Source organism: Poecile atricapillus, chromosome 1 (assembly GCF_030490865.1).
Source record: "Poecile atricapillus isolate bPoeAtr1 chromosome 1, bPoeAtr1.hap1, whole genome shotgun sequence".
In the NCBI taxonomy this organism is placed as follows: Eukaryota; Metazoa; Chordata; class Aves; order Passeriformes; family Paridae; genus Poecile; species Poecile atricapillus.
In genome coordinates, this window is record NC_081249.1 from 164337355 (window position 1) to 164357048 (window position 19694).

The window sequence follows — 19694 nt, forward strand, 5'->3', positions numbered from 1 at the left end:
AGAGCTAAAAGCAGGCAGCCCCTGTCCATAGGTACCTGTGCATCAGCCAGCTTTCCCTGAGCCAACCATCCAAGCACAGAAAAGGGAGCTGGTTCTGAAGGCACATTTAGTAGAAGAACCAATGATGAGCTTTAGCTTTGGTGCAGCAACTGGTGAAATTTGAGGGCATCTGTATACAGGGTTGCAAAAGCTGCTAAATAGATACTAACTCAGCACTAACCAGGAGATAAAATATCTTATCATGGCCCATGCCAACAACTAAACTACTATTTGGCCCCAGATTAATGGATATAATACTTGACAAGAGCAATTGGAGATTAATGGCCTGTAACTGCTTGGCTACCTTGCACTCTATAGGGTCAAATACATTAATGTCAGTAGAGAAATAGTTCGTCTCAACCCAGTGCTAGTAGTACAAAGACCCATGAACTTGGAGAGCCAATCTCTCAGAGCCACTTTCTGTCACAAAAGTCTATTGATGGTGGATTCTCACAAGGAAGAGTCCTCATGCAGGGGGAATTTAATTCCCTCATGGCACATTGCAGACAGATATCCTGGCATGTGCCACTCTGCAGGATTGTGACTGAGGCAGGAATTCCAGAGCAGCAAAGGCAAGAGACATGAGAGCAGGTCACTCTGCTCCCACCAGGGCTGGGATGGAGGCAGCCCAAGACCCAGACAACCCCAGGCAGTCCCTTGACCCCATCTGTTCCTTGCTTGGCACATTTTCATTTAGGAGAGAAATACAGCCAAAATCTTCCGTTGTTCTTGGTCCCTGCATTTAACTGCAAAAAATCACTGCTCTAACATTTGCAGAAATATGCCCTTTCCTCTGCTTTCCAAATCCAGGGTATTTCCAGGGGCCTCAAGAACTGACTTCTAAGCAGAGGCCAGGCTCACTGGAGCACCTGTGCTCACCTCCAAATAACTGATGTGCTCAGGCCATGCAGCTGCAACACTGCAACTAAAAGCAGTAGTTCTCAAATTTGGACACACATATGCCCACACAGAGACCCCAGCTCTGCCTTAATTACACTTAGATTATTTAGCCTCTTTATCTAGGAGAAAAAATAAACCACAGATAATCTGGAGATTAAAGCAGAACCACTCTTCCTGAGAAATTGCTTTCTGGAATGCATAGTAAAGAAAAAAAAGTGTGTAAATTCTACAGCTCCCAAGGGAAAAATGAATATGCCAGCTGACCTTAGAAGAGTCCAGTAGAAGTGCTGAGTAAAATTTTAAGCACAAGATGCTGAGCCTTCTTCAAACTCCTTCAGAGGAAGCTTTGCCCTACATCCTAGAGGTAGCAGAAATTACATTTGTGAGACCATTGCTCATATGCATATTCTGGGTGCAGGAAAGAGTATAATAATACAGGAAAAAGTTGCATTGCCCTATGCTAAATCTTTGAACAACAGAACAGTTTAAAATAATCTGTGAATCCTCTCTCTTACTTACTCCACGTTCCTCAGTTTCTCAAATATAAGTGCGCAAACAAAGGCCAGAAGGCAGGAAGAGGGACGGATGACCCCATGGTGTCTCACAGGGCTGGCATCTTAAAACACACCAGACAATGAGTTGCTCTGATACAATGGGACTGGGATCAAGAACATGAGCCAGAATATCCTTCACACTCAGCATATGCTTGGGAAGTGTGTTTTGGCCACAGAGGTCATACAGCTTTCAGAGATGCTCCTGGCACTTGGAGACAGGATGTTCAGCACCCCACCGACTCCTCTCAAGCTCTAGGGCTTCCCACAGGCCCAGCAGCCACCACTCTGCTACACTGAACAAAGCTGCCCAGCAACTCTGATTATTCCTCTCCTTGCTATCTCCATCAACACTCCTTAAAGAGGACCTGAAAGGAGTGCCAGACATGTGCTGTGTGCTGTTAGTATCAGCCCCTAAAACATCGCTACAGAGTACACTGGAGCAAATATATAATACAGAGCACCAAAGGAAGAAACAGGAGGTAAAAAGTGGCAGCCTATAAATGCACCTTTTGACAAGTTTTACTTTGCAGTCTCCTCAGCTAATAATGCTTGAAATAAAAGGGTTTTTTCTTACAAAAACACCTGCAGCTCACCTCTAAGAGCAGTGGACCCTTGGCCATGAGGTGGCCATGAAGAAAAGGGGGTTTCTGTACCCAGTATTACTCTTTCTCCCCTCTGAATCCTCACCTGATTTCACATACCACCCCATGGCAGCAAGCTCCTTGGGGCAGAAACCCTTCTCTCTGTGTTTGCAGGATGCACACTGCAGCCAGCCCCGAGCCTCACAGTGCTTCACTACTACCAATGCTACAGCAAGGTCCACCACGACTGTTCAAGTGTGAAATCAACTCTGTCCAGCCAGAGAAGAGGAAAAGGAGACCAAAAGAAAACCCTGAGCACATTAGTCACTGTTAACTGTCCTTTCCAGAAATGTAACATTGAAGCGATTTCACCTATTTCCTGGCAGGGAGATTTTGTGGTGGCTCATAGCTAAGATCAGCAAGAAATCCTTTGAAATACACATATATACACATTAAAACTTGAGTATTTTACCTTTCCCCTCAAAAGCAATTGCTGCTGTCAAGTACCCCCTTCTCTTACAGCCACAGGTTCTGTTTAAGAATACCTAATCAGAAAAACATTCAGAGGTATTTAATCAGGTTTTTCTTTTCTCTTTAATGACCTAATGTTTTGGTTTGCAACTGCTGCCAACTCACGCTGGGTAGAAATTTAGTACTGTCAGCATTTAATTATTATTTTAACACAGATTTTTCTACCTTCCTACAGTGAAGAAATAACGAGAGAAAAATCCACTACGAGCAGTTTTTTAAGCCATTAGACACCATCCTTGTTATTTAGCCACACTGGAAATTACCATTCAAGGACACCCAGATGCTCATTCTGCCATCCCCTGCTAGGGCAGATGCTCCCCACTCTGCATCTCCACAGCCAACCAGAGGGACAGTGTCCACAGGACAGCCAGGAGGGACTGCATATATCCTACCCCAGAAGCTCACCAATCTGGGATATCGCTCAGCAAAAGATGTGCCAAAGAGCTGAAACACAGAGCACCTGGTTGGTGTTGCATCTTAATAACAATAATGTTATCATAAAATAACAAATCACACTGTTTCTTTCTGTCAACTTAAAACCCATTTTCCTAATTTTTCCTCTCCCTGCCTGAAAATAATATATTTAATTTTGTAGCCTGCAACAGGCTACAGGAGAAATACATGTGTTGGTCTTCCGAAGACTTTGAAGACAGGTTTGTTTCATTCACACAGTGGGGGGAAAAAAGACCCAAAAAACCTGGTTCTATGAATTTCGAAAGAAATCAAGAGCTGAGCTCACGGCAAGCTCCCAGGATCATGTAAGTGTTGCACTCCATGGTGTTTTGCAGACGGGACAGGTGCATAGAGACTCCCCAGTCCCAGCCAGTCTGCTCCCTGTTCTCCTCCTGAAATGCAGGATTTAGGCTTCGGCCCTCACAAAAACCATTGGAGAAATGAGTCTGCAGCAAAGCAGGGCTTGTGACAGCAAGTGTTAAATGGTGCAAAGAAGGAAGGGCTGTGAGGATGCACAGGGATAACTTCATCTTCCAGAGCGGATGGAATAGTTAGCCACGCACTTATTAAAACAAGCATTAGTCTGTGATAGCAATCTAAGATAACACTAAGAGGTTTGTCATCCAAGGTAAAAAAAAAAAAAAAAAAAAAAGAGAGGCCAAAACCAGATGCTAGTGCTGGACCTGTGTCTCTAGAAACCACATTTAACCTTAGCAGAGGATCCAACTACACAGGTGACTCTTTATTTGAGAAACACAAGCACCCTGTTTGGTGTATGCTGACCTTCACACACAGTCACACTCCTAGTTAAAAGAGAACCATGTACATGGAAAAAGACAAGAACAGAAGCTAGCAACAGGGAGGTAACAAATTTCTGCAACACAGAGGTAAAAAATTTAATTACTCTGATGGCAAAGCAGGGCTCTCTTACACACAGTTGGCAGGAATGAAGCATTGCTCTTCTCTACCTGAAAAGACAAAGTTGTGGATATGGGATTTTAAATCCAGATGGTCACCATCAATGGAACTTAACTGTGATGAATAAAGAGGCAGCTATTTCATCTGCTTAACATTAACTCTTCCTAGAGTGCATTTTATAAGTCACGTGCAGAAAGCAAAGGGCATATGCTTAAGAAGCTACATACAAACTGAGTTTTGCAGGGTAAAAGAAAGGGAAATAGCCTTGGTCACCGAGAGTATTTGAATGACACTCTGTTAGGCTGTGCATTGCATTCGACAGAGCTAGCAAAGGAAATGAGAAATGATAACTGATAGTGCCCTGATTAGATCAGCCACCTTGGGAAAGGTGCTGAAGCAGAGATATTTCACTAAAATAAGGAGAATCCTGGGAATAGATTTCTGGCAAGTGATCACAAAGGAGATATGGCCAGAATTAGAAATGGATTTTGCAGGCAGATAAAATGTAATAGATAGAAGGCAGCTCAAAATGATATATCATGAGGGCCTATAGAGCAACTATAAAGTTTGTTCGCAGATATTTAACATATAGAGATCCTACAAAGACTTAACTTCAAAATACACTTGCTGTGTTATTAACTTTAATGTGCAGAAATAAAACAATGTTGTATTAAAGCTCTCTAGAAAAAAAGGAAGCTGCCTTCTCCCCAGCTATCCACCTCTGACTTCAACGGACTTGCAATATTCTATAACACAAGGCAGAAGTAGAACAGGAATATCTTCTTGTGCTTCTGACTGACAAAGATACATGAAAATGTACATGTCATTATCTTGAAGGAAATCACTTCATTAATAATGGATAACTAAAAGCAGTGGTAATTAACATATCGTAATAAACTCTTTATATGCATTTCTATAGCTTAACAATGTTTCTTCTGAAGCTCATAGACAAAGCCATTCTTTAGACTGATACTTAGGCATTTTAGGAGAGTTAGCTTTACTAGTATTAAAAAAAGTCTTCAGTGATCCTGCTGTCCACATCTGTCTTTCTGTTTCCTCCTTTAAAAGTTCAGCCAGCCAAATATAGAGATGACTATGTTCTTGCAGCTCAGTACAGCATGGTGGCCAAGACAGAAACCTGACGACAGTAACTCAGGGAAAGGCTGATACCTGGGTTCAGTCATTACACATCAAAGTTCCCCACCATAAGACAAGTGTGTTGACAGCCCACCTTCACTTGCTCCTGTAGTGCCACAAGACTTTGATATCAGTCCATGGGCTTAAGAGACTGCATGTCAATAAAGACAAATACAATGCTTCCAGGGGCCCGAGTCTGGCCCCCTGCTCCCTGCTTCATCAGCCAGTAAAATGCTGAATTTTGCACAAACAGGTAATGGATTGTGTGTTGTTCAGAACAAAATAAAGATATCACAGTTAAACAACAAAAATCTATGTTGCAGCACACCTGTGTATTATGAGACCTTCTCATCCACTGGCTCCAAAGAGCCATATGTGCATCACTTACACTGCCAGAATGGGAAGAGTCACATAAATCACCTTTGGTATCAATGGAAGATGCACTTGACAGAGCAAAAATGTCTGAGGAACAGCCAAATACTAACACTTTAGACTGGGATACAAGTTAGTGATAACCATTATCATCATCACTATATCAGTAATGGCAATGGAGCATCAAATTCTGCATCCATAAAACCACGGCAACTGCATCCCTAGGGAGCTCCCCCTGAATACACAAAGGTGGAGTTGAAATATAAACTATTTACATGATCAAATGCCAAGCTATTTGCTGAGGCAAAATCTTCACCGGAATCAGCCAGGACTATCACAATCAATAGATTTTTGTCATGAAAAGGGACAAGCTTCAATTTTTGTCAGCATTCATGGCCCATACTGGCACTAGAACCAATGATCATCCAAAGTGCCATGCTGCTTACTTCAAAACTTGAAGACCCTCGCCTACAGATGTCCCACCTAGGCTGAACCTCTTGCCTCTTGCACTTGGAAACAATCAATCCATATTGGATTCTGCATGGGATGGGGCAACCCTGGATGTATGGACAGACTGGGGATGGAGAGGCTGGAGAGCAGTGCTGTGAAAAGGGACCTGGGGGCCCTGGTCGATGGCAAGCTGAACATGAGCCAGCAGTGCCCTGGCAGTCAGGAGGGCCACCTGTGTCCTGGGGGCACCAGACACAGCATGGCCAGCTGGGCAAGGGAGGGGATTGTCCCATTCTGCTCTGGGGCAGCCTCACCTCGAGCGCTGGGGGCAGTTCTGGGCACTGCAATATAAAAAATCCATCAAGTTGTTAGAGAGAGTTCAAAGGAGGGCCACAAAAATGGTGAAGAGCCTTCAGAAGAAGCCATATGAGGAGTAGCCGGGGTCATTTGGTCTGTTCAGCCTGGAGGAGGCAGAGGGGAGTCTCCACTGCAGTTACAACTTCATGTGAGGGGAAGAAGAGGGGCAGCCACTGATCTCTGTTCTGTAGTGACAGGACTGAGGCAATGGCCTGAAGTTGTGTCAGGGGTGGTTTAGGTTGAATATAAAAAGAAGGTTCTTCACCCAGAGGTGGTTGAGAACTGGAACAGGCTCCCCAGGGAAGTGTTCACAATCCCGAGCCTGACAGAGTTCAAGAAGTGTTTGGACAACAAACTAAAGCACATGGTGTGACTCTTGGGGCTATTCTGTGCAGTGTCAGGAGCTGGTCTCCAATGATCCTTGTGGGCCACTTCTGACTCAGAATGTCCTATGATTCCCAGCTCTAGCACTCAAGAGACCCTGTCAAAGCAGAGCTCTGTTTTTGAAATAAACCCATCTCTTTCCAATACCCCAAGAGCTGAATTCTGCTGCCTTCATCATTGCTGTTTTGAATGAGTGAAAGGTGGGAGGGAAGTTTCTGTCAACATTAATCAATATTTAGATGGTTTCCTGCCCATTTATTCAGGTGCTAAAAGTGTTTTTGACAGTAAGAAATCCACTGAATGTAAGCAGGCTAGTAGAAGCTGCTTGAGAAATGCCAGTAATACTGTGCATACCTTCCAAATTTCCCCAATGTCCCTATGTTATTAGTGGGTGACAGGAGCTTAAATAAAGCATGTGAAACATGAAAGCAGGACAAATAATTATATTGGTATAGAGACTTCTACATTGGAGTGATTTTTGCTCCAAATACCTTATATCAACTGTAAGTTTTTGGGGTCAGAAAGAAAATTGTTTTTCCATGCTATGTCTTTAACAGAGCAGGGTACTTGGAATCCCTGCTTCTCTGTGGTCCCAGCTTGTATCCCCACAGAACTAGCAGTAGCTAACAGTAGCAAGCAAGATTGAACACAAACTCAGACTAAAAATTACTACAGAAAAAATTCTGCTCCAGATTTCAAAGCATTTCCTGAACCGTCCGCATCACACCATGATCGGGCATCCTCATTTGAGCAGAGAGCAAAAAAAGCAAGATGGGAGGAAGCCTGGATCAAATAAACCAAGCACAGACCATACGAGGAGTGGGCAGAGTCCACTGGCTTGGGACATAACCCCCAAAGCGAGAAAAGGCAAGTGGGCAAGACTAATACTGTTCTCAACATCAGCATAGCAAAGGCTGTTTCATGCAGCTCTTTGAGGAAAGATAACACTGCTTTTCTGGCAAAAAAAAGCCTTTGCCACTAGCACTGTAAAATTATACCCTTAAAAAGGGGCTATGGGGCTACATACTTGTGCCTGGCCCTCTCATCTGCTCCATTCCTTCAACAGAACAGGCACAAACCACCAGACAACCTGATCCTACAGCCACAGTCTCTGATCAGCTTGGGTGACAGCTGAGGGCGCATGGCCTCCTTGTCAGCCCTCTAGGAACCGGAGCAAGGCTGCTGCAGGAACACACACCAGTCCTCCACCTCCTGGCAACTGCGCTGGAACAGGAGCAGGGCCTCGGATTCCCAGCCTCAGACAAGCGCTGCAACAGGGAAACTACTGCTGTCTGGGGAACACCCATGAGTGACCCACACTGAAAGGCTTCACACCTGTTATTGTGCCTCCAAGCCCACCACATCTTTCCTCACTTTCCCCAGGAGTCATCTTTCAACCATTCTGGCTTCAAGATGCTAGGCCTTTTTTCTCAAACTGCTACAATGGCAGCTTTCCATACAAATAGGAAACAAAGAAATCATTCCACTTGGAAAGCCAAAATGCTTTCTGTTTCTAAAGACACTGACTTTTCCACCCAGGCAGGCTGCTTCTGAGGTACTGGTCTAGGAGATCACCAGAGTCACCAACCAGGGCATGGGGATTTCCTCACCTGTCAGAAATGGTACCCTGGCTTGGCAAAAACACAGGATTTTAAAAACACGCTTAACTTTATACAATTTGTGCTGTACTGTTCAGGACCTTTTTTTCTTGTTTTGGTACAATTCAGTTGGTCCCATTTTCAAACAGGTTGTTCCAGTTGTTACACTGGGCCCCAGGACTATGAATGGCTTACAGTTGCTCCAGTAATGAGACAGGCTCATGAAAAGAGTGACCATCCTAATACATATGCCTAATTTCTACATTTTTCCTTTTTTTCCTACATTTCAGTCTAATTTTCCCCACATTTTATCACATTTCTTCCAGTCTGTGTTTTCTTCCTCCTTGCACAAAACTACTACATCCCAAGTGAGATCTCCTGTTCACCAAAACACAAACTGAAGCTGCAATGTTTCTCTCAGACCTTCTTCATCACAACCCAGCCCTGCTCTTGCCAGCCACGGCAGACCAGCAGGAACCCATCTGCTGCCTCCCCTGCTTCCTTATACCCACAAGTGGTTCAGCACTGCACCACTCCCTGACCTGGGGTCTCTCATCCGGGGTGCAGCAACTGCAGCTACAGTGAGTGCCGGTATATTTAATCAGAACGCTGTGACTTCCCAGCACATCTCTGAATTTCCTGAGCAGCAATGTGACTGCAGCCTGCCCCAGGATCCCAGCTGCAGCAGGCATAGCGCCCAGCTGGGGGTCCCCAGGGTAAGCTGGGGCTGACGGGGCCACATCACCCCAGAAGAGCTTGGCGCAGAGCTCGGCACAGCGCAGCTGCGGCAGCACCACAGCGCAGTGCCCATTAGTGACGCTGCTGTGACCACCCCCAGGACATTAAGGTCTGCTGCACCACTACATAAGACTACTTTGCAGCAACAGAAGTGAGGAGGGGAAAAATTACACATAACCAGTGAAGATGTAGCTTATTTATGGTCGAGCTTTTCAAAGTTTACTAACTAGTACAGATTATTCATAGCTCATGTCTTTAAAGAAGTCAGCGTCATTCCCTTTCTATTCTTAACCCTAAGTAATATTTCATGCTATTCCTCCTTTCAGACTGAAAGATATTTGTCCAATCTTGATTTTGTGAGATGTTGTCTTCTGGCCTTCTTCCTTCTTGTCTAGTGATTGTTCTGTACCTCCACATCCACATCCTGTCCCCCAACTTCTGCTGTGGCCTTAGCTTTGGTCTGTTCTGTACAGCCTCCACACCCTGGGAATGATCTTACTCACTCTGACACCAATTCCTACTGTGCCAATGTGAAAAGTACTTTCTGTCACTAACTCTCCTCTCCAGCCAAGCCCATCTCTCAGTCTGCCTTGCTGACATCTTTTGCTGGGCATCTCATCATCAAATCAAACCCAATATAGCTGTAATGGACGTTGTTGTCTTTGCTTGCCCAGCCTCTCTATCCCTTCTGAACAAACTTCCACTCTCCCTGTTGCCTAGCCCTATAACCTCTTCCAGTTCCACCATTCTTCACAGCCTCACTCTTCTTGTAATACCACCTGACACACCATCAGGCGGTGTAAGTCAGTGTAATTCCACTAACTCAAATGATATACCAATTTACAAGAGATGAGTTTCTGTCCTGGTGCCTCTAAAAGCAAATATATTCTATTTGACAAGTAAAAACCTTCAGTCAGTTCCCTCAACATCTCCCATATTTATTACTGTGATCTCTTGCCCTCTGGACTTGCAACAGCCACATTCTTTTCAAAACATGACTCCTCCTGAAATTCTTAGCATGTCCCTTAGCTCTCCACTGCTCCCAGCCCAGACCATTCCCTTCCACTCTCCAGCCTTGTGTATCTACCCACTGCCCACTCCTAAGCCTATGCTTGGCTTCTTAAGCCTTCTGAGTATACTTGAAATAATCTGGTGTGCTAACAATATCTATTTAACAGTAACAAATCATTCACTAATTAATTCACAGATTTATGGTAAAATAGAGGAAAAAAAAAATTTAAAAGGAATTTTAAAAAAGGAAGGAGAGCCACCATGAAAGCTGAACATCAGTTTCAAATTCAGACACAATTAAAAAGCACATGTTTAACACAAGGTGAGCATCTCTGCAAAGGTATGTATGAATCACCAAGGTTACATAAAGTGTTCCATGTTATTTGTGCCCCCTAACACCAAGCACTGTGCTATGCCAGGTGAGCTGAAAGTTTCAAAACCATTTCAACACCAGTACAAATCTTTGCTTAAGCCAACCACGCCACAATATAAAATGATGCAATGGATACCACAATAACACCCTGCATCTTCACACTCTCTAGACCACACAGCAAAGTTTTGTAATGGCTGGAGACCTGGCACTTAGCGTATCTGACCTAACCACTGCAGCTATCCTTGTATAAATGTTTCCATTTTATTAAAAAAAAAATTAAAAAGTGAAAAAAACAAAAACACCTTACATGCTTTGTTCAGATTAGTATCTATTAAAAGAAAAAGAAAAGCACTTTCCAAAAAGTAGGATAGCATCTGCATTTAGGGTTTTTCACACCTGGAGGGCTGCAAGAATGTAGAGGCAAGATCAGGTCTTTAAAGAGAACACTAAGGACTTCACCATATGCACCATGCCAAAATGATAAAATGTTAATGAAATGAAACTATATTAGTGAATTATTAAAATTTCACTCCTCTCTGTAAAACACAGAGTAAGAAAAACACAGTGAGGATGATAAAAATAGGATCAAAACATTTGAATCCCTTCACCACCTCCAACATAAAAGCTTTATAAAATCTGGTGTTAAAATTAACATATTAATTGAGCAGCTTCTACAAATGATCTACTGTAAAATCCAGTTCAAAACAAGTTGGAGTTGGGAGTAAAATGAGACATAATTCAGTTAAATCTGGATGGGTCAGACCTACAGCTTCCTCCCATCTCTAATAATCTCTCATAAGCCCTCTAATGCCTCTGCTCCTCTCCACAGCAAGCCCAACCAGCAATTAAATTGTCCACAGGAAGATGTAACTGAGGGAAGTAATGCTGAGCAGGGCTCTACATGGATGGGTTGGGCTGGGGAGTTCATGTCTGTGTGCTATGCCAGAAGTTTTGTCCAGGGGAAAGTTTGGCCTCACTATGAAGCCCAAGAGATAACCCAGAAAACAGCTCTGTAGCGGGGTCAGCAGAGATGTCAGGGGGTGCAGAGGGGAGCCTTGGTGAGCCTGGGACCAGAGGAAGGGCCACAGGAGACACGAGGCCACTGCTTTTAGAGGGGCAGGCAAAGGTCTGGCAGAGAACTACATTAAAAAGAACAAGGGCTTTACCACATAGTATTAAGAAGCAATTTCCAACAAAGCTGCCATTCTGGCCATTCTGTAAAATGCTTTCCAGGGTCTAGCTTGGATTGCCTTGTACATAAAGTCCCGTCTGTTAGGAAGTCTGGAGTGTTCTCCTTGCAACAAAAGTAAATATGCCCAGACATGTGAGTGGGCTCTATCAGCAGCAGGCTGGTGGCAGGTAAGCAGTTTGCCATTAGGATCCCCCTAGGGAATCTCACACCTTGCCTGGGCAAACAGTTCAGTGCAGGGTCCCACCACAACTTGGAACGTGGGAGGTACACAAAGGAAGAAACTGGTGCAGGCCAAACACATCCTGTTCCTGGAATAATACCTGTCTTTATTTGGCTTTAATCTATTTTCAGTAAAAGATAAAACATTCAGTATTGAAAATTACATTGTATCAGTTAACACTGACATAAGTTCCTGGTAATATTGTGAAAAAAATCCCCGTGTCAAACACCTAGGCAGATCTTTCCATTCAGTGGCACCTACCAAGCCTGATCAGAGGTCACAGCCTTGCCATCTGTCTGTCCTGCAGTCACAGTGCTCCTGTGCAGAGAAAACCATCTCCAGCAGAGACTCTTAGACGACAAGAGAAATAAAAGAGCAGCAAAACACTGTCCAACATATTAAGTAGAAGCTTTGCCCCCAGTAGACTTAGCCTGTCCAATTTTCACAGACATTATGGAATAGATGCACTTTATGGAGAGTTTTCTACGTGTTCCTTATGTGCCTTGTACCTCCCTAAGAGTGTTGGGGAGAAACTGATCCACAGCAAGCAAGTGGCCACCAGCACCTGGGCTAATGTGAGGGTGGTCCTACACAAGCCACCTGAAAGCTGTGTGAGTTTGTTTCAGCCATTCCTCAGGTCCCCTTCACCAGGCACCTCCAAAGCAGGGCTATTCCACTGCTCTGCGTCCATCCTCAAGGGGAACAAAAGGGACACAGGGAGCCTCGTTCTTTCATGGGCTACGCTGACATCCAAGGTACAAACTTTTTGCTAGACAACCAGCTTCAGTTCAGAAGAGTTGTAAGTCCCAAGGATGCTAAAGGCACCTAAAGTCTTACAGCGAGTTTAGGGAGGGCTTGAGTTGCTGTCATGCTTGGCAGCTCAACGTGAGGCATTTTAAATGGAGCAGAGTTTCCAAAACTCTAGGAGAGAATCACTTCCCAAAAACTGCCCTGCCTTGCAGAGCTTCAGACTGGTTTCCCAGAATCAGCTGATTACTTCTGAAAATACACAGCTGTAATTTTACACTTAACTAAAACACTGCTCTGTTGGAGTTCTTTTTTTTTTTCATTATTTTGTTACAATTTTACTTTGGGATGGTCATGAGAGAAGGTAACAAGGCAAATGCAATTTCATTACAAATAAATCAAAATTATGGCTGAAGTCACACTGCATTGTGTTACATCTAAAGTCATGAACTGGCAAATTCCAACACCAACCACGATAGTCCCATTTCAGTCCAGTTTAGGCTTCCAGACAGCTCTGGTAGCTTCTCCTGCCAGGAACAGCTCCTAACACCAAGACATCTCCTACAACCAAAAACCACCACTTGAACCTATTCAGCATGCCAGGCAGCTTTTCACAAATTTATATAACTTTTCCATGTTTCCCCCTCAAAACCCTCTGCAAAGGTTAACACCATAAAAACCCTGTTGTGAGCTGACATCAGAGAAATGTTTATTTCCCTGAGCCTCCCTGCTTACGAGAGCACACAGAGCTAAACCACAGCCCTCACCTTTGCTCTGGACCTTCATCCAAAGCAATGTCTAATCTTACAAGTCTCCAACCTGGCATCCCAGCCATGCTGGGCAGAGATCAGAAAATGACTGGCATTTTCTGGAACCACTGCTTATATTCTCACAGCCAGCCCCACATCCCAGACACATACACACCGCACTGGTGCATGAGTACGCTTGGGAAACGCAAACATATTTTCAAAGTTTTAATCCATTAGCAATTGCTAATTAAGGGGCAATTAATTTGACTCCCAGCTCTGTTCCTAATTTGCCTTGCAACTTTGTGCAGTCGATGTGAAATATTAAGTTTCAGCTTCCTATGCTCCCACAACTTCTGGGGGTATTAGAACATTAATTTCTGTAAAGTGATTTATGATCCATGATGAAAGGCAGTTCAGAACTGTAAGAACTGCTCCTATTAGTAAAATAACTGGTGCATTTTTTGATCTTTCATTTTAATGGGGGAAGAAAAAGAAAAGCCTAGCTGAGTATCAGCAATGAGGCTCAAAAGGTAAAAATTGCAAATTGGACACATCTGAAAACATAGCCCAGAGAGGCTGGTGGGGTGGTTTTTTATAACAGCAAAAAAATGACAGGACAACATAAGCATTTAAGTTCTTGCATTTCCCTTGGGAATGCCTGACATCATAAAACTTTCACCAACTAAAATCATTAGAAATAAAGTAGCACAGACATGGAGGCTGATGAAGGGTCAACCTAGAAGATACCTAATCCAGTTCATTTCCTTCAATGTGTAAAAACAAGTAACCGACACGTTTCCTGCCCATGAACCTTCCTGCCGATAAGGGTGCTCCCAACAACAGGAAATTCACCTCTAGAAGCAAAAGCACGCTTTCACTACCAAGCCAAACTTTCTCCATCTGAACTCCACAGCAATTAAAAGCCGCATCTGTCTAATCAGAAGTGAGCTGGATTAAACAGCTGCCTGACTCCCTAAGCCTGTCCCCAACACAGGGAGGGGGCTCCCACCTCCTGCACCCTGGTGCAAGCCCAGCTGCCAACAGGGACTCCTCAATCAGAAGCTGGCACTGCTCCCTCTGGCTCTACCATCCCTTCAGCCTGCTCTGACTGCAACCAAGTTTTAAAGTCAGGTCTTGGGTTTTTTGGAGAGCAAGATCCAAGGGTACGGGTAAAGAGGTTACTGATCATCTTCACCTCAGTCCCCTGCAAAATTTACCTCCTGATCTGCAAGACCTCTCTCACCAGTCTCTGGTTCTCTTAAGAAATAATAATGCAAAAAGTGTAATATACAAGCAAACCAGTAATTTAAGGTTTAAAAGTGATAATTTATACAGTGGGTGAAGTGCTATTTCTCAGCTTGGTCACTACAAAATGAAGATTAAAGAGAGCAACAAAAGGAAATGTTTTGGAGAAAATGCAGTGAATACTCAAAGGCATCTCTCTATCACAAACATCTGAAATCAGCGAGTGCTGCCCAAGAAAATAAGCAAAAACATTAACACCTTTCTTGTGAGTTTGCTGTGAAATAGCTCTCTCCTGCTTCAAAAGCAAAATAGCTCTCTCCTTTCACACACAATAAACTTTCAATAGTCCAGCGAAGTAAAACTTCAATTTATGACAATAATAGTCTGATTTTCTCATGCTGCATTCAGCACCAATGAAGGATATTTTATTCTCATTTCTCTGCTTTTCTCCTCATAGCATGCTACAACAGAACTGTGTTTTCTTTTTTTCTTAAAAGCATTGCAAAGGGCTTCCAAGAGCCATTCGCTGCCTTTTTTTTTTTTTTTTATAGGTGAGGAAGATCTGTGAAACAGCCTTAATATGAAAGTCCAAACCATTACATTTTAATATAACTTCATAATACAAAGGAATAGAGGGAGATCAATCCCAACTCTATTTCCCAGGTCCATAGATGCCCACGGAAAGAAACACGGCCTGACCATTAAATTCTAAAAAAGTCATCCCTTGTCACTATTGCCTTTTAAGCCCCAGGATCCCTCCTCTTTGAGCCTCTTCTCAGGTTCCCCAGCAGCAGGCCAGGCTGGGGCAGGACACCAGTGGGCACGGGGCAGGTGGCTGCATCTCCTCAACTCCTCCTTGGATGGAAAGTGTGGGACAACGTCCAGGGAGGAGAGAAGGAGGCGGCGGTGCAGGGTTTTATTGTAAAATGACCTTGATTTGACAGGCATGTTCTCAGGTTTCAACAGATGCTGTGGGAAAGGCAACAGCAGCCAAGGCGGTCTGCAGGCATTTCTGATGATATGCAGACTTTTTTCTTCTGCCTATTTTTTTTTTTTTTTTAAATACATGGGGGTGGGGGGGAGTCTTCTCAGTTTCCATGACAACAGTGTCTCCACTTGTCTGTTATTAGATACCATCCGCTTCCTGTGTCTAAATTTTTAAACCAATCAGAAAAGTGTTTATAGATTTTGTAGCTCCTGGGACAGTCCCTCTCCTCCAAGAGAGCTACTTTAATGACACGTAACGCTCCGGCAGCCAGGGCTGCGAGGCCTTAGATTTTCGGCTGCAAAGTGATCACAGTTTATGCTGTTTACCGGCTGATTCATGGGCTGTGCCAGAGAAAACTGGGGGGTTGCTGCCCGATTTACTGTGCCCTTAACAGACGTTACCAGGTCAGATTGTTTTAAAAACCACACAAACTCATTTTCATTGTTTCTGATTTTTGTTTCTGATTCATCCCATGAAACAGCAGGATCTGTCCCTGAGTGACACGCGATTGCCTCGGCGAGGCCGCTATCCCGCCGAGTATCGGTCCGCCCTGACCGAAATGGATTCACGGTACAACATCGCCTGCTGCAATTAAAGTTTCGGCAAACTGGGCTCTAAGAGCAGCCGCACTGTAACCGTGCGAGCAGATTTACACAGGCATATTTTTGATGATGTAAATAATACCTGGCCGCATCACAGTCGGCAAGTCAATAAGGAAACCCTTCTCCAGGGCGCAGCGACACTCGCATACATTGTGAAGGAATTAACACACGGTAAGTCCAGTTAAGTGAAGAGCCGGCACTGAAGACCGACAAGCAACGGGGAGGGGAGCTGTTGCGAGAAGGGGAAAATCCCTTTCCCGGCGGCTGACAGACGGACACTACCGGAGGAGGATGCCCTTCAGGCGGGTGTGCAGGCACAGACGAAGCCCGGGAAGTACCGAGCGGCTTCTCCCCGGGCGGGGATCCAAGCGCCGGCGGCACGCAGGAACAAAAGGGAGCGGTGGGGGGGCTGCCCGCCGCCGGCTGCGCCGCTGCCCCACCAGCGCCCGCCGAGCCGGGGCCGGAGCCCACGGGTCGCGCTGTCGGGGGCACAGCCCGCCCGGGATGCGACCCGGCAGCCGCCCCGCACGCGGCTCCGGCTCGCCCCAGGGCTCCCTTCTCCTCCTTTCCCTTCCCCACCGCCCGTCGCGGCTGCTCGGCGGCGGGACGGCGGCAGCCGCGCGGGGCAGCCCCCACTAACGCCCCGGGGCGGCGCCGCTGCCCGCCCGCGGCAGCCGCCGGCCCAGAGGCCCCAAAAGTTTGGCCGGGGCTCCCCGGCCCGGGAGGGACGGGGCGCGGCGACAGCGGCGAGCCCGGGCGGGCGGGCACCCGCGCACGCTCCCGATGACACCGCGAAACGCCCCCGCCGTTACCTCTGTCCGTGTCCTGGGCTCCCGCGCCGCCGCGGGGTGGTGGGCGCTCCCCGCGGCCGCCCCGCTCCGCGCCCCGCGGCGGGAGGCAGCCGGAGGCAGCCGCAGCCCGCGCCGCCGCTGCCGCCCCCACCCCGCCCCCGGCGGCGGCGCCGCGCCCCGCCGGGCCCTAGCGCCGCCCGCCCGCCCCGCCCCGCCGAGCCGTCTCCCGGAGCTGGCGGCTGCTGCCCGCGCCGGGCTTCCCCGAAGGAAACTTCGGGAGCGGGGAGCTGCGGGGGCGGACTGAGAGGTGCGGCTCCTTTCGGGGGTGTTTTCCTGGCGGTGAGCGGGGATGCAGCAGGCTCGAGCGGAGGATGCGGGTGCCACGCGTTCTGTCTCTTTTCCTTCAGGGGTTCCCTCTTGGGCCCGCTGTCCCACCGGGGCCGGCCCTCCCCGGCCCGTCCGCCCGCCCGCCGCGGCACAGCCCCCGGTGAGCGCCCACACGCCTCGGCTGCCTTCCTTGGCCGTCGCGCTGCGACCGGGAACGGCCTTCGTGCCACCGGAGCCGGTCTTTTACACGTTGAAAAACGAGACATGCAGAACTAAAACTGTTATTTTTTTACCGTCTTACCCGCCGGAAGCCTCAGCGAGGCCTGACACCTCCTTGCATCGTATTTACGGCTGAAAACGGAGAAACCTTCGCAAGTCGGAAGAGCCTGCAATGCCAAGGGTGCACCTGCCTCCTCCTGCCCACTCCTCTGCCCCTTTGCAGCGCTCCCCCCCGGCCTCCTCCGGCTGCTTGTCCTGCCTTACTGCCGGGAAAGCAGGTGAGGGGGAGCTTTGGGCTGAACCGAGGCCCGTCTGCAAGTGCAAAGCCTGGCAGCATCCCAGAGGGAGCCGGTGCCATCCGCGCTGCCACACACTTTGAGACTGTCAAGCCTGTAATGGGCATTTAATTATTAATTTTAAGTTAGCTTTCTCTAACCAACCCTGTAGAATGACAACTTAAGGTATATGCTACTGCTGTAGTGATTACAGGAAAAGCCTAGCTTATCCTTTTAGATTCAATTTATCATAATGTGGCAATGGCTGGTTCAGGATGGGATGAGATTTTTTTTCTTTTCCCCAGAGGGATACATTCTTTCCTGGACACAAAGCTTGGACATATACATAGAATGACAGCTGTATCCTCCCAATTCTTTTTCTTGCCTACCCAAACTCCATTACTCTACTGGACTGCCAACCCTACATCAGCATGCTTTGCTGTGGGCATGACACAAGGATATTTGCACCAGTACACTGCACAGCAATGTACAAAAAGTATCAACTCTGAATTTTGATGACAAGATTTGAAAAAAGAAGGAGTGGGGTTTTCTGTCTGTATCAAATATAGCTTTACTAGAAAATGGAAAATTGTTCCTCTGCCCTTTTATCTTGCTGTCTCCAAGTTGATTTTGAAAAGCCAGTATAGGCTGGAGTAGCAGCGTAATCTTTCCATTTGTAAAACTTGCTGGCATGAAACTTCTCCCTGCCCCCATCTTGGTCCTAGATATATCCCTGAGCACTGCTCGTCTGTGCAGATGGCAAAACCTCCTGTTGATTCCCTGATGCTCGCCTCTTCAATAGATGGATGGGCTCAGTTTATTCCAAAGTGAATATAAAGCCTTGGGGTTTCCTGAGGAAAGTTACAGTTTTCATTTTGTAGGTGGTTTTGGTGACACAGAGACAATCCCATCCCACAGGATTCTTGTGTAAGACACACAGGTTCCTCGTTCAGTTCAGCTGAAAGTTTTCTACTGACTGCTCTGCAAAAGCTCTGCAAAATTTTCAAAGACTGTGTCAGGCTAGATCAGCCTGGCTTGGTGAATGCCCTCAGAGCAAAGCACAGACAAAAATCAGAAGGTGTGGAATGAATCCAACCCCAGGCTCCTCTTCGAGGCTTATTTCCTGGTTCAGATGGATAACCATTGGAGTAATGGCCACTGGAGAAGCTCCCAAAGTAGAAATGCCTGATTTAGTTTTAGTGACAACACTCCAGGAGTAGCTGAACATTTGGGCTCAGCTGTTGATGCAGCTAGAGCTGGGGAACCTGGGCACCACATTAATGACAAGGTTTCTATTAACTCTTTTTAAAAATATAGATACCTGTTTGCAACATCATCACATAAGGAAATCTCACAGATGCAAATAGACAGACTCCATGAAGGGTAAAATCCTGGCCCCATGGAAGCAATGCCCAAGTCTTGTAATGAACCTGGATACTACAGGTGCTGTACTGCCCTACTCAGGGCCACTTCATATCAACAATACAAACAAGGCATCTTTTCCTGTGCTTACCAATTAACTCTAAGGCAGGTATTTTTCCTAATTAAATCAGTTTTAACATTTCTATGTTCTTTGATCAGGTCACCTGAATTACTCTGTGCCTGCATCTATACTAACCATCTATACTAACCACAGCTGTTTGAAACCTCAGCCTAAGTTCCTTCAAAATTTAGCCACAAGTACGTGCATTTCCCTTCTTCTGTTGTTTGCTTTCAGTGATGCAAGCTTCATTATTCTTTCATTTCTTCCTCCTTCCTCCCACTCATGTATTTGAGGCTTTCTTACATGCTTTGTAGCTCTACTTCCCACCTCCTCCTCATTTAGATCCTTCCAAAAGAAAAGAGTGTTTTAGAAGACCCACATTTGCAAGGGAAAAATATTAATAGTGGAAATTTTCTCAGAGATGCATTTTCCTATGCCTGCAAGTGCATCTTGTCTCCCT

General features: G+C 46.0%; 1 protein-coding gene across 5 annotated transcripts in view; it reads right to left on the reverse strand.

Moving 5' to 3' along the window:
* FOXN3 (forkhead box N3) overlaps positions 1-17087 on the reverse strand; it is a 205468-nt gene extending 188381 nt beyond the window's left edge. For 4 of the 5 annotated variants that reach the window (XM_058831310.1, XM_058831301.1, XM_058831260.1 and 1 more), the window contains exon 1: positions 16952-17087. The gene's annotated coding sequence lies outside the window, so the exon portion shown is untranslated. The remainder of the gene's footprint in view (positions 1-16951) is intronic. The other variant, XM_058831290.1, reaches the window with a different exon arrangement.
* Between the last annotated feature and the right edge of the window lie 2607 nt (positions 17088-19694).